This window comes from Saccopteryx leptura, chromosome 1, assembly GCF_036850995.1.
Source record: "Saccopteryx leptura isolate mSacLep1 chromosome 1, mSacLep1_pri_phased_curated, whole genome shotgun sequence".
Lineage (NCBI taxonomy): Eukaryota > Metazoa > Chordata > Mammalia > Chiroptera > Emballonuridae > Saccopteryx > Saccopteryx leptura.
Window position 1 is genome coordinate 142,701,714 of NC_089503.1, and position 15,418 is coordinate 142,717,131.

General features: G+C 38.7%; 1 long non-coding RNA gene across 3 annotated transcripts; it reads right to left on the reverse strand.

Moving 5' to 3' along the window:
- Positions 1–283: 283 nt before the first annotated feature.
- Positions 284–7,683, reverse strand: LOC136389037 (uncharacterized). Of its 3 annotated transcripts, none has more exons than XR_010748242.1 (4): positions 7,594–7,683; positions 5,284–5,372; positions 2,534–2,830; positions 284–1,486 (listed from the first exon to the last, which is right to left on the reverse strand). It is a non-coding gene; the product is annotated as an uncharacterized lncRNA (long non-coding RNA). The 3 variants fall into 3 exon arrangements; XR_010748240.1 differs by lacking the exon at positions 7,594–7,683 and adding an exon at positions 5,739–6,513; XR_010748241.1 differs by lacking the exons at positions 284–1,486; positions 7,594–7,683 and adding an exon at positions 5,739–6,513 and having other exon boundaries at positions 1,751–2,830.
- Positions 7,684–15,418: the final 7,735 nt, after the last annotated feature.

Genomic DNA, 15,418 nt, shown 5'->3' on the forward strand with positions numbered 1-15,418 from the left:
GTACTATTCACAGTATTTAGACCAGCATAATTTCTACTCACAGAATTTGCCCCCCAAAAAAGGATATTTGAAATGTTAAAAATGTTCAGAGTACTATGCCACTTTGGATAAACAGTTTGTTCCCTAAAGAGTTAAATGCACACCTGCTATGCTAATTTGGCCATTTCTTCCCTACATGTTCTAGAGAAATGAAAGCATATGTCCATATAAAGACTCATACAAGAATGTCCATAACAGCTTTATTTATGATAGCAAACATCCAAAAAGCAATTCAAATGTCCCACAACAGGTGCATGGATAAGCAAATGTGGTATATCCATTCAATGGAATAGTACTAGCCAATAAAAAGGAAGGAGCTATGACATAGTGAAACAACATGGATAAATCTCAAAATAATTATGATGAATGATAGAAACCAAACAGAAGTAGACTTTATTTTATTTACATAAAATTACAGAAAATTTTATCTAAAGTAAAAGAAAAACCATCTGTGGCTATCTGGGGGCACAAGGAAACAAGTTCATTACCTTGATTACAGTGATAGTTTCACAAGTACATATATCCATATGTTAAAACGTATCAAATTATATGCTGTTAAATAGGTGCTGTTTACTGCATTTTAATTATAGCTCAATAAATTTGTAAAATGTTTGGAGAGTGTATGGGAGAATGTGGAGAAAGTGAACAAAATTGGTATAGATATTTCCACTGTAGCAGTTAATTGATTAATAAGATACTACATGACTCACATTGTAAAGCCAGTAGCCACAGCCACCAACACAGCCGCCTGGCCTGTGCAGGTTCACATTTGATTCAGACAGTCGGTAATGAAACAATAGAACCAAGTGGCCTTGACATCCACCATGAGCATAAATTTGTTGTTGCTGCCTATTTCTGTGGCTGACTTGGCTCTCAGGAAGAACTTGATCGTAGTGGTCAGCTTTGTTTTTCCTGGGAGCATTCTTTTGAGGATGTCTGGGCTGCCTTCAGCACAGCAGTGTCAATGATATGGATTGTTCTTTTGTGGCTGAGGACACCTTGCAGAACTTCCTTCATAGCTTCCAGAGTCTTTGCTTTTAGCTTCAGCTTTGGGGGTAGCAGAGTGGAGGGGCAGGGGCACCTCACAGTCAACCTTCTGTCTTCACTTTTAGTGCCCTCTTTGTGAAAGAGTTCAGCCTTCATTTTTAAGGGGGGAAATGTGTTCTCATCTGTTCTCAGACAGGTAAACCAGTTCATTGAAAGTAATTGAGTTGTACTTTTTTAAACTGTTTACAAATTTTCAAATACCTTTATTAATTGTATTGTGTCTTTCAACATGCACTTTGCTATATGTTGTAACCTAGTGTTTTTACAACCAACTTATAAATAAATCTATCGTAGGCCTTGGCCAGGTGGCTCAGTGGATAAAGTGTCAGTCTGGTACACTGGGGTCACAGGTTCAATCCCCCATCAGGACATGTAGGAGAAGCAATCAATGAGTACATAACTCAGTGGAAAAACAACAAGTTAATCGATCTCTCTCTCTCTTCCTCCTTTCCCTCTCCTTCCCCCTCGCCCTCTCTCTCCCTCCCTCTCCCTCCATTGCCCTCCCTCTCTCCCTTCTCCCCACTACTTTGCCCCTCTTTTCCTCCCTATCTTCCTCTCTTCCTCTCCTCTTCTCTCTCTCTCTCTCTCTCTCTCTCTCTCTCTCTCTATATATATATATATATATATATATATATATAGCTATATCTATATAGATATCAATGGAAAAAATTTCAAAATAACATAAATCTATGGTAATCACGTTCACTAACATTTACTGCTTGCTTACAGTAAATGTTATGCATTTACTACATGACAGGCACTTTACATATATTAACCTATGAGCACAATTTAATGCTCATAAACACACAGTAACATGCTTTACAAAGGAGAACACTGAAGCACAGAAAACTTAGATGCCCAGTATCTAACCTCTCCAATATAGTCTCTCATATCATGTCATGTCACGATTACACCAAACAAGCATTTCTCATGGGTTATAATCAGAAAGCAACTTTTTTTTTTGTTTCCTTTCATATTTATTCAGTAGGTCTAGCTCCTTTCCTATCCTTGAATGAAATTTAGGGCACTCTCATGACTTTAATAATCATTCTTAAAAACATAAGGTCCTACAGGCAATATAAGCACCTCTTGTCCAATGCAACAACTAAAATTGAAACTTCATTACACACTATTTATTTTTCCCAAAGTAGTCGTGATACAGATTGGCAACGTATACAGGTGGTAGTGAAAGGGGAGTTTAACCTTTCTCCCCCTTCCCAGCCTTACATTTCCTACCTCACTTCTTCCCCCTATCTTGCTAGCTGTGATTTCTGACCCCCACTCTCCAGGGTCCAGAAGAGGAAGAACAACTATAGAGGCAGGAAATGTCTCACCCAATCAGCAACAATGTGACATGCATTTTCTCTAGGGGTTTAAAGCTGACTATCTCTCAAAGGCACTTTTTGTGTTTTTTTGCAACCCTCCCCCATTACCAGAGATTTCTCACCTGTAATTCTCATGAGTAAGGAGAGGCCAGCTAATCATTAGCTTCTTCCTCCACTCTCTGGATGTCTGACAATTGGCTGCAGCTGGAGTCTTTCACCCATTGAGGCAGTTCACTCCAAGTCTTGTGATGACGCCGCATGGGTGCTCTCTCCCACTGAACCTACCTGATCCATAAGAATCATCCCAGCATCATTTGCCCTGATCAACTCCAATGATTCGGGTCAACAATGCAGCTACCTCTCCTTTGCCCAGCCATCCCCTAGAAATTTCTCACAGGAAGTCCGGATCACCAGTCCACCTAGAAATGCAAATTGTAGCTCTTTAAATCTCTTCTATTTTGACTTGAGATAAAGGAGAAAGTAGTTTCCACCCACCCCTTTATATTTGATAGAAGGAACTCATAGCACATTCCTGGTTGTCTCCAAAAAAATCTTTATGTGATCTTCAACCCCAGCACTTTCATTTCTTTTATTTTTCACTGAAGGTTATGAGTTGGGAATCAAGATTTCTAATAAGAAATTTCAGTAAGATTTCTGAGTATATGATAGCTGTACAAAATTTAATAGTGTCCCTACACAGTGTTAATAACCAAGTAGAAAAAAAAAAACAGAAAACACTCATTAACCAAAGCAATAAAAATGATAAGATATTTAGAAATAAATCTCACTTAATCTATACAGGATAATTATGGAAAAAGTTAAAATATTGTTGAAGAATGTAGAAGCATCCCCTCAATAGAGGGAGAATTATTCCATATTTATAAATAAGAAACTACAATGTGTTTAAGTCAGTTCCTCCACAATTATTTATAAATGCAGTAAGAGTCCAATGAAAAACTACAATAAAATGTTAGCTAACTAATGCAAAATACTGTATATACAAAGATTAGAGTTAGGAATACCAAGAAATTCTAAAGAGGATAAAAAAGAATGGAGGGCCTGACTGATGAATTGTAAGACATAGGTTATGGTTAAGTGAAAATAAGGTATTGGTACAGGAATAGACTGCTACACTAAAGAATAGTACAGTGTATCAGAAATAGATGCAAGCATATATGAGAACTTTTATAAAATGTGGCATTAAAAATGAGGTGGAAAAGGATAAATCATTAAGGAAGCTGGAACACAGGGATAAATAAACATAGATCCCAGCCTCAAAGCAGCCACAAACATAAATTCCTCAGGGAGTAAGATGTGTTAAAAACAAAACTTCTGAAACAAAATATCAGAATATTAGAAACTATCTTATGATATTGGAGAAAATAGTGATTTTTCATAATAAATACCAAAGTGTGCAGAATAAATAAAAAGGTAGAAAACTGTGACTGTGTTAAATTGCAAAATATCTGTCAAAAGACACTATAACCACAATAAAGTATGCTACAAAGTGAGAAAAGATTTGCATGCATATTATAAAGGCTAATATCCAGGTTACACAAAAAGCTGCTACTACATTAGCAAAAAAAATTAAAAAAGAAGATATAAACAATATGTAGAATAAAAAGCCTGGATGATCAATAAATCTATAAAGGGGTGTTCAAGTTCCCTAGTTTTGCGGTGATGAACAGTGAAACAAATTTTCAGCACACTGGGAATAACTAAAAAGTCTAACAGTACTAAGCATTGGCGAGAAAGAAGAAAAATGGGCACTTTGACCCACCACTTGTGGAAGTACAAACTGATACAGAACAGATTTAATTGTCTCTTTAATGTTTTGCCCTAAAAATAAGTAAGGCAAATAAGGCAAAAATATTGACATTTATGAAATCTGGGAGATAAAATCATGGATTTTCATTATATTTTATCTAAATTTTAAGTTACTCAATATTTTTAATGTTTTATTCTGAAATAGTTTTAATTTTTTTTAATTGATTGATGTTAGAGAAGAAGGAAGAGAGAAAGAGAGAAGCATTTATTTGTTGTTTCATTTCATTCATTGGTCACTTCCTGTATGTACCCTGACTGGGAATGGAACCAGCAACCTTGATGTTTCAGAATGATGCTCTCACCAACTGAATAACTGGCCAGGGCTTGAAATAGTTTTAGACATGCAAAAGTTGTAAAAATAGCACAGAGAATTTCTGTATACCCTTTCCCCACGTTCCACAATGTTTGTGTCTTACATAACTACAGTACAATGATCAGAACTGGGCAATTATCATTGATACACCACTATTATCTAAGCTACAGACCTTATGCAAATGTGTGTAAGTTTTTAGATTTAAAAGGATCCTATGGTTCATGTGATTTTAAATGCATACTGAGAGGTAACTTCCGGAATGGCTCAGCCAAGCTGCTATCAGCAGGGAGAAAATGTGTTCCTGGGCAGGGAGGCTACCTGTTTAGCTATGCTGCATGGCGATCCTGAATATATGCAGAAGAAATGAGGGTCAGGTAATTGATGAGAAGCCTCAAAAGAACATTTTTATTCTACAGATCATATCTCTAAATGCACCAGACAGAAAAATTTTATGAGGAAAGTGGTTTTTAGATCATATATTTTGCATTTCTTTTCTTATGAAAATTTTAAAACATATACAGGAATAACACACTTTTTTCTTAAAGTAACAATAAAATTTTAAAAATAGATGCTTAGTTTATGAATATTTGGAAGTGAGGCCCGAGCAAACAGTAATTTTCAAAAAATAACTACAGCATTTATTCATTCTCTCTCTCTGTTCCTCAACAACCTATCCCTCCCTTTCCTCTCAGCCAGTTTTTAGGAAGTTTTCACTATAGATACAATGCTTACCTAAGAGAGCAACTGGGCTTTGGAATTTTTCTTCTTTATAAACTTTTAGGTAAGGATTAAAGACCTTTCTTCTCAGATGGTTTAAATACCTGGAGAGAAGGTAGGGGATTAAGCTCTTGGTCAATAACACTTAACGGCCTCTGACACTGTGGTCAGAGCTGTGGTTCGACATCACGGAAGTACATACACTCACCCACACCCACACCTCCCGATTGCGAGAACCCAATGTCAGGATACAATGGATGCTCCCAGGAAGACTTACACAGTGTTTTTCAAATTTTCCAGATCATAATACCACCTGGGATATGTGAGAAAGCCAGATCTTTGGACTCGACCACAGAATCTCCAGGAAAGGAGCCCCAGAATCTATACTTTTACAAGTGTCCCAGTTGTCCAATAAGCAGGAAAATTGGGGGAACAGGAAAGGAAGCCAAATCTGGCAGGTTTGCTGGCACCTGACTTGAGCTGATGAGGCAACCTCAGCCGACGTGTGTTGTAATTTTGGCAGAATCTTGTCGAGAGCCCTCAGATCATCTGGGTCTGGTGGAGGTGAGGCCAGGATGCCTGTGCAGGGGACTGAAGCAGTTCAGGGAGGTGGGGAGGAGGTCTGGGAACTACTCCTATGTTCTTCCGTTTCATTCTCTTTTCACTGCTTCTGGGCTCCAAGAAGCCTCTCTGCCCCTTCCTGGGCCCCAAACTACCCACCTGGCTGGAAATTTCCTGCCCAGGTAGTAGGGGAGAGACCAGAGAAGGAAGTGCCTACCTGGGCACGCTGTCTGTGTCAAAGTCAGCACTGCGCTGTGTTCTGGCACTTTAGCTAAGTGTTATTGTTAAAGGACTCTTCATGTAACAACTGAGGCCAGTTACTAGCCTCTGGGGACAATGATTTGTGCCAGAAAGATACCATAAGTTTGGAAAATTGCTCACATCATGGGCCTTTGAATCTCAGGGAAAAGAGACAGCAAAGAGACAGAGAGAGGGGAAAAAAGTAAAATCACACAGATGGGCTGAGAGGCTGTTAATTTATCAATCTGCCAATCTGGGGCCAGGCCAACCTCAGTAACTGTCAAATCAAATATGCACCCAAATTTTAATTTTTTCATCTAGTAATGATTCATAAGAGGGCCCTTCTAGGAGTTAAACCTATAAACATTCATAGGAACAGAAACAAAAAAGGGTCCAAGAAGGCATTTATATGCTAGAATTGAGGTAGGGGGTAAACGTGTCTAATTATATTTCATATGGCATTTTTTATTATATGCATTGCAAAGTAAATTTAATTATTTCAGAAATTGAAGACATTTTGGAACTATTGTTAAAACTGGGGAAAATATAGTTAGGTCAATAATAATAATTGCCAGGTGGCACTGACTCCAGGCTAATCATGCTAATCATGATATGTTTGCTCTTTCATTCAGTCCTCAGAACAACCCAAGATGTAGTGACTATTTTATGCCCATTTTACATAGGAGGAAAGTGTTGATGGGAGATGTTCAGTTACTTCGCCAGGTGAACTGCTTTTCAGAGTTCATGTAGTCAGCCATTATGCTCTTCATCAAATCTAGCTCTTTCACTGCTACATTTTTGTTGACCTGCTCCCATTTCCTTGAGATGCTTTCTGCTGTTCTGTTTGTTATATTTACATTTCACACTCCCACCCACCCCAGATCATCTTGACAGTCACCGTTTGTGACCCTCCTTTTTATCTCTAATCTCTCTACTATTGCTAGTTAAATGCTTCCCGGTTGGTGCATTTCACCACCTTACCTAGATCCCAAGTTGCCGGGGGCAGAGATCATGTCATATTAGTTGCTCCTCTTCTTGCCTGAGCTCTCCACAGTAGCAAGTATTTATTAGACAATGACTAAAGACATTTTATGTCAATGGAGGTCATAGTACTTAAATTATTTTAGCTTAAAGACAAAAAAAATGACTACTGAAGACATTTAAAAATTAACTGACTTATTTTGAGATTAAATTCTGTGAAGACAGTTTTTAAACACAAGAGTTTATGAATTAAGACTATTTTGTTATCAGGAGAAATGAATGAAAAATTAACTACAAGCTTTATGGTCCATATGTAATGAGAAATACATTTTATAAATCATTTCATCGTCAGTCTCCACTTACTCAACCTTGCCTTGCCAGCAGTTAATGGCCATGTCTATTTTCTCTAAAAAGAAGCAACAATTTGAAAAATGAAGATTAATTGAGGTGCAGTATCCTCTGATACAGCTATTTATCATCACTAATTACCCATCTGACCATAACTATTTCAAGTAATTTATAGGAACGAAATTCATTACTCACAAAAACCAGTGACAGATGTCAAAGATGGAGGGTTACAGCCAGCAGGTCTCACTAATCAGCATTTCCCTTCTTCAGCCCGCCTGCTGCACATTTACGCCATGTCTCCATAATCTTCCTTGAGCATTATCCCCAGTAAGTCTTAGAGATCTGGGGGCAGTCTTCAGAGAATCAGTGACAACCCTTTGTCATTTCGTTCAAATTTCAAATAAAATATCAAAAGTAAGTTTGTCTTCAAACAGAATAACTTCTTCCAAAGTGTTTTCAATGACATGGGTAGATTGCTCGGTTGAACTACCTAAGTGGGCAGCTGAGTTCCTTGTTGTAACATTAATGAAGTATACAGTGAGATGTCCCTTTTAAGAGATGCTGTTTAATCATTCTTAAAGCAATGATCTCTTTCTGTATCTTAAATACTAAAAAGAAATTATCCTCATTGGCATATGAAAGCAGGTGTCTTTTTAATAGATCATATGTTGCCATTTACATTTCTGTTTTCTGAGGAATCTCCTTTGATTGAGGTTTTAAAAAGTGTATAACCTGAGTTTTCAATTTGCCACTTAATAAGTCATTTCACTTAGATTGTCTCTGATAAATTAAGTCAGTTTGGTATTCACTGTTAATGAAGATCAATGCCACATTTTTTACCTACTAGGAAGTCTGTGTGTGTGTGTGTGTGTGTGTGTGTGTGTGTGTGTGTGAATCTTTTTTTTAAAATCTTGAATTTATAGTATTGGAATGTATTTAACCCTTTGAGTAGTACAATCATTCATGTACGTCCTCATGCCTCTTGACTATCCAGAGTACGATCAATTTATTTTAAAAATGTATAAGTAAACATTAAAAAAAAAAAGCAAATGTATGTTCTTCTTGTTTCCATAAATTGGTTATCAAACAAACATGATTTTAAGTTAATAAAACTGTAACTGGAACTGATTTCATTTTTTGAAATAAAACTCACTCCCAGGGGTCAACAAGCATAAAAAAAAAAACCTCACTACTCAAAGGATTAAGGAAGCACAAAATATATGAAGGAATTTTGATTTTGTTCATGAGAATAGTACACATGAAAATATATCTCCCTGTTACAGACAGAGATCACACCATTTTTGACATTTAGAATGGCATGGGGAAATTTGTGCAAGAACAGTTAATCCAAGAGAAAATACCTCTTAGCAACACTAGCGAGGTCAGTGTTTCCTTAATTATTCACTGCCAACTGTCAATCTCATTGCAAATAATAGATGAGTCTTGCATGGTGAAGGTCTGTATGTATCTCTGTGTTTTAAAACTATTTCTAACTCTGTATGATCTGGACTCAAGAGTAGAAGCAAAAGCAGATAATCTGTTAAAACCACTCCTGCCGAAAAGAGAATTTTCTTCTAACTTTTATCCCCTGTGTGTCCTTAGAAAAACGTTCTAGGTAATGAAACACTAAGAGATTTAGCTCAGTTAAGCTCTATGGGTATAAGCTCAACAAATACATCTGACCAGGAGCTGGAAAATATCCACCATATTGTAAACAGAGAAATAATTTGATCCACAAAGCAATAAGCGAGTCTTCTAGAGTTAAGTTGGTCCTGCAAAACTCCAGATTACAAATCACATTTACACAGACTGGACTGGAAAGAAGTTAAGACTGGTCAAATGTAGGATCTATCTTATAGTAACAGGGCTGTAGATCTTGGAATTATGAGTCTTGACTGCTAATGGCTACATCAGGCAAATCGAAAATGGCTCGCTATCCTTGTCTACACAAACTCTTTGAGTTTAGCTCCATGATTAGAGTGATTCAGGGTCATTGCTGAATTTCTGCCTAAGTGGTTAGCTTCCCTTAATAACAGGCCTGTGGACCAGAGATTGCCAGCTCAGAAACTCAGGAGCCAAGCAATTAATTGTAACAAGCAGGGCTGCAGTAAACAACAGGGAGTGGTGAAGACTGTGGCGGTGACAGTTCTGGCCCCATCTAAAGGAGCAGATATGGGCCCAGTGTTGTTATAGCTGAATTCACAAGAAAAACCAGAAACCTTGGACTTTTATATAAAAATATTCCAATGTTTCATATATTCGACTCATTCAAACATGTTAAAGCATAGTGGAGCACAGTCAGAACATATCGTTTGGCTAGAGAGGTCATTTTGTCCACCACTTTCACCTCTAATTTAGGCTCATTGGAGTGCACATTATTAACTTTACATTCAGGATGGAGGAGGCGGGACCTGCAGATGCACCGGTATAAATTCATCACTCCTGGTAGAGCTCCTCTGCTACCTTCCTGACCAGGGGTCACGTGGAGTGTTAAAGGTGGTCCTTCCAAAGGATGTGTCCACAGTCTATTCCCCAGAACATGTGAATGTGATCTTATTTCAAAAATAGGATGGGGTCTTTGCAGATATAATTAATTTAAGGACCTTAAAGTGAAATCACTCTGGATTATCCAAGCAGACCCTAAATCCAATGACAAGTGTCCTTATAAGAGACAGAGGTTAGAAATGAAAGAACAAGGTAAAGATGGAGGCAGGCACAAGCCGTAGAACAACTAAAGCCACCAGAAACTGGAAGAGGCAGTGAACGGAGGCCCCTGCAGTTCTTGGAGAGAGCGTGGCCCTGCTGGCACCTAGGTTTGCATTTCTAGCCTCCAGAACTCGGAGAACTTTCTGCTGCTTTAAGCCACCAAGTTGGTGGTGATTTGATATGGCCGCCCTAGGGAACTAACACAGGTCAGAAGCATCATCTTTCTATAGGCATCACCCACACCGTCTGACATCCACAGGTCTCTCTGATGTGGGCTGCTTTATCAAGAATCTGTACCAAAAATGAAAAATCAACTCCTCCACTTAAACTCTAGGTTTTATGACATCAAACCTAAAATAAAATACTCACTGAGAAAATTACACTTCATAGAAAAATATAATTCAGGAGAGAGGTACATTGATAACGAAACATATTGGGGCCATTCACTGCATGTACCTAAGGAGACGGTACAGAGATGAGTATAATCATATCTTAGTTCTGACTAAAAATAATTGTTCTTAATCCTTTAAGTTAAATATGAGAGCTATAACCAAGACATTCTGGTGGGTCTGAAAGCTACTGAAGCAACAGTCATTTTGTAAATTTTAGATACTTAACTAAATGTGAGTTTAAAAGCCAAAGCTGACAAATTACACAAAGAGAAAAAAGAGAGATATTTATTAGAGGCCACTGAGCATTAGGATTATTCAAGCCATTCATTACCTTTCTTAAGTAAGCGTGTTGAATCCCCTGTGCTGTCCCCAGTATGGTCTCCCCTAAAGCCCACTAGAACAAATGGTATATTTTATGTTTTCCCAGAGTTCCTTTATACCTAGGGGAAAAAAGGGCAAAGCTATCAGTCAGACAGATACGTGTGTTATATTTCTGGAGACCATATCTTTCCAAGTGCCTGATTTATTATGTACTTTCTTATAAACCATGTGGAACCAAAACCTGCATCTCCTTTAAAGGCCTGAGGTTCTTGCACCTTCTTTTTTAAGGCTTGGTTTTGTTCGTTCATTCAGCATCTGTTGTGCACTTCTGTCAGTCAGGGGGGTAGACCTTCTCTCAGTGGAGGAAACTGAACTAAAGATCGTGTCATAGTGGAATCGCCCGGTGAAGTTGGCCTTAAAGCATCATTAAATGAGAGGTAGTTCCAGGTATTCTATACAGAGAGATAGAGACATGACTGCGGGGCACATGGTATGTTCCAGAACTGGTGAGAATTAGAGATGGCTTCAGAGGCAAGTGCAGGGGCTGGGGAGGGAAATGGGTAGCGTTCTCCTTCCTGGTGATTTCTTCATCCATCTCCTCCACCCCATTCCTGATTGGGCTGAGGCCTTCCTTATCCCCTGGATGGCCCTCCACATGGAGCCCACCAAGCCTCAGTTCTGCTCTCCACCCTGCCACCAGAGCAGGCTTTAGGAAATGATAGTTGGACCATAGGATTCTGCCTTTGAAAGCCCATTGGTCCATTTCTAGTTTCTCTAGGATCGAGGCCCAATTTGATCTGGCCCTACCCATCTCTGTGAGCTTGTGTTAGTTTTCGGGACTGTCATAACAAAGTACCACAGCCTTGGCAGCTTAAACAATGGAAGTTTATAGTCCCACAATCTGGAAGCTAGAAGTCCAAGATCAGTGTATCCCCAGGGTTGGTTTATTCCGAAGGCCTGGAGGGAAGGATCTGCTCTAGGCCTCTCTCCTTACCTTGTAGCTGGCCATCTTCTCTCTATGTCTTTATTTCTTCTTCTTACAAAGGTATCATTCGTATTGGAATAGAGCCTCCCCTGATGACCTCATTTTGACTTAATTAGTTCTTTAAAGACCCTAACTGCAAATGCATTTATGTTCTTAGGCACTGAGGAGTAGGGCGTCAATATGTGAGTTTCTAAGGGGGACACAGTTTGGACCATAACAGGACTCATCTCCTGTCATTGCCCACACGCCCCCATACCAAATGTCTTGCCTTTGTATAGACTATTTTCTTTTTCTTTTTTTTTATTTTTAATTTAGACAATTAAATTTAACAGGGTGACATTGGTCAACCAGAGTACATAGATTCAGAGAAAACATCTGCACATCCTTTGGACAGTCGATTATGTTGTATACCTATCACCCAAAGTCAAATCGTCCTCCGTCACCCTATATTTTGTTTTTCTTTAAGCCAGTCCCTCTCCCCCCACCCCCTCCTTCTCCACTCCTCTCCTCCCCCTGGTAACCACTGCAGCCCTCTCTATGTCCATGAGTCTTAATTTTGTATGTTTGGATTATTTTTTCTACCTGGAATTCCCTTATCACTCTTTTTTTGAGAGGCAATAGAGCATAATGGTTAGTAGTACTGACTCTAGAACAAAAATTTGGTTTTAAATCCTGGTTTTGACATTCCATTATTGTGTGATTTGAATTTATCACTTAATCTCCCTAATCTCAGTTTTCTCATGTGCAGAATGAGGACCATACCTCCTTCTACCAAAAATTCTAAAGATGAAATTAGTAAATATGTGCAAAGCACTTAGAACAGTGCCTAGTATGCAGTAAGTGCTGTTTAAGAGTTAACTATTATAATTGTGGTAAACTCTATTTATCAGTGGAATGGTCAAGCATCACTTCTTATGAAAAGAGTTCTCTGACCTCACACCCTGCTTCAGTTCCCACAGGACCATTGTACCAATTCATATTTATATGGTTAATTAGTGGTTGCCTTTTCCACTAATCTGTGACCCCCTAAGCCAGAGACCTCTCTCATTAGAGAGTTAAAGCTCAGACTCTGGGGTTGGGCAGCCCAGGTCCATAGTCCATGCCCCAGCACCAACAACTACAAGCTGTGTCTTTCAGCAGTTTAATCTAATCTCTGTAATCCTTGGTTTACTCCTCTCTTGAATGGACATAATAGTAATACTTATAGCATTGGGATATTGTAAAGATTAAATTGTATTAGACATGTAAAGGATATGTCCACTACAGAGTAAGAACTGATGGTTATTAGTTATTATCTATTTTTATAAGTGTTGTATATCCAGTTTCTCGCTTAATAGGTGTTCAATAATGTTTATTTTGAATGTGATTGGAAAGACTTGTACAGAATTGAAGCAAACTGAAGCCAGATTGGTTAGGCCTAGAAAAGTTTCAGGGGAAAAAAAAATGAGGAAGGCCCTCACGAAGGCAGTGGAAGCACAGATGGAGAGAGAGGAGAAAATAATTGTGAAATTTGCAAGCTTGAGTGTACTGTTGGACATAAAGAATAAAAGAAGGAAGAGTAAAAAATGACCAGGGATTCTCATGACTGGCTGGCTGGTAATGGCATTGCCTAGAACAAGACACACAGGAGGGAAAGCAGGTCTGGATGGACAGATAAAGAATTTGAGATGCCAGTAAGATAGCAAAATGTAGACGTGCACTGGAGCTGAATGTGTGGCTGTGGAAAGCCAAGGCCGTGCTTTTAAAGGGAGAAGTGTGCTGCAGTTCTAGGAAGGTTGCCTTCAGATGCAGTCCCAAGGAGAGGAAGCACAGTGAAAGCCACGCTCCCTGTTCTCTCCATCGTGTTTGCTGGTCCCCCCTCCACTGTGAGCCTAGATACCTTTTCATTCTTAGAGTCTGGGATCCGGCACCGCCCTTCAGCCACACAGACATGGAAATCCTCTTTCTCTCCGTATCTGCACCTAGTCCTCTTCTTCCCATAAGAGATCTCCCATGCCTTCTGGATTTAAACCCCTACCAAAATATTAACCTGGGAAACTCAAGAGACACGTGGACTAAAATGTACTACCAGGAACAATAGTGACTTTACATGTGTGAACAGGTCGTCAAAAAAGTGAAAATACATTTCTTTCTTAGATCCCCTGTAGCTAGACTCTTTTTAAGGGATATGATTTAAAATCTACTATCCCTAATCATTCAGGTTCCAGGAAACCATGTGAACACAGGACTGTATAATGGGAAGAGTAGAGAGAACACAGAGATCAAAGCAAAACACTCTTGGTTTTACTTTAGTAAAAAAAAAATTAAAGACTGTATAGAATATAAACTTGAAATGAAATTCCATGGCCAAACACTGAATAGGGAATCCATGAGCAGTTTCAAGTGATTTTCCTTAACCCTCCTGTCCACAGCCCCTCCAGTCTAAACCTTGAGGGTGTGGTTTCCCAGTGCTCCTTCTCAGTAAAGCCCAGGGGAAGTGAAAAAGGCTGAGGTAACCCTATTTTTTCTTTCTCTCTAATGTCTCCTTAAAAATTAATATTCTGTTATTGTCTTATTAAAAATACAAATGCCATTGCCTAAAACAGGACACACAGGAGGGTAAGCAGGTCTGTATGGACAGATAAAGAGTTTGAGGTGCCAGTAAGATAGCGAAATGTAGATGTCCATCGAAATATAGATGTACATGTTCATCAAAGAAAGACAGCAAAAATAAAAATAAAAATTGGTTAACATCCATAACCCCACATATCCAGATATAACCAGTGTGAACTCTTTGGCGTACAGGTCTCATATTCTTAATAGATACAGAACACTCCAAGATACAGGCTATAGGTCTAAATCTAGATGATAGGTTATCAGTTATAGATGTGTCTATAGATATGGTGAGGTTTACAAGTACAGAAATAGCTATGTTTATCAACACAGATATCTGTTCATTGGCAGGGCTACCACATATGTCTGAGTTTGTTCAGGATGATGGTAATTACTAGGTGAAGGGCATATTTTGATTCAGTCTGCCTTTTTCAAATTAAAACATACCTTGTTTAATCAAAAATCTTTTCCTTCCTAAGGGTTTAGATTGGGTTGTTCTCACTAGTGCATGTCTAGGTCCATCCTCCCCAATTACAGTCCATCTTCAGCTATGGCCTGTCCTGTGAGCCCAGCTCCTCTGTGGGTAGCTGGGTCCAGGGAGTCCTCAGACTTTTCTACCACAAGGAACTGGCTGCTTATGTTAAGTCTTGGCTAAAATGACGAGGCCTGTTAATTTCAAGTCACTATATTCAACCAGCAGCTACAGTTGCCTTTTATGCTCTCAGATTTGGGCAAGATCTTTGATTGTGTTTCCCAATGGCAAAGAATCTTTCTGTAATTGGGGCTGGGTGGGGTCTTCGATGTAATAGCAAAAATAATAATTATTATAGATAACACACTATTTATAAAACTTAGGCTTGATAACTAACTCTTGAACTACCCTTTTGGTTTACTGATGAAAAAACCCAGATTTAATTATGTTATCTAAAGTTTGATTCAAGCCCAAGATTGCCTGACTCCTTAGCCTGAATCTTACTACACTGCTTCTGTCTGTGAGAGTTTCTTGCAGGGGGTTTGGCAAACA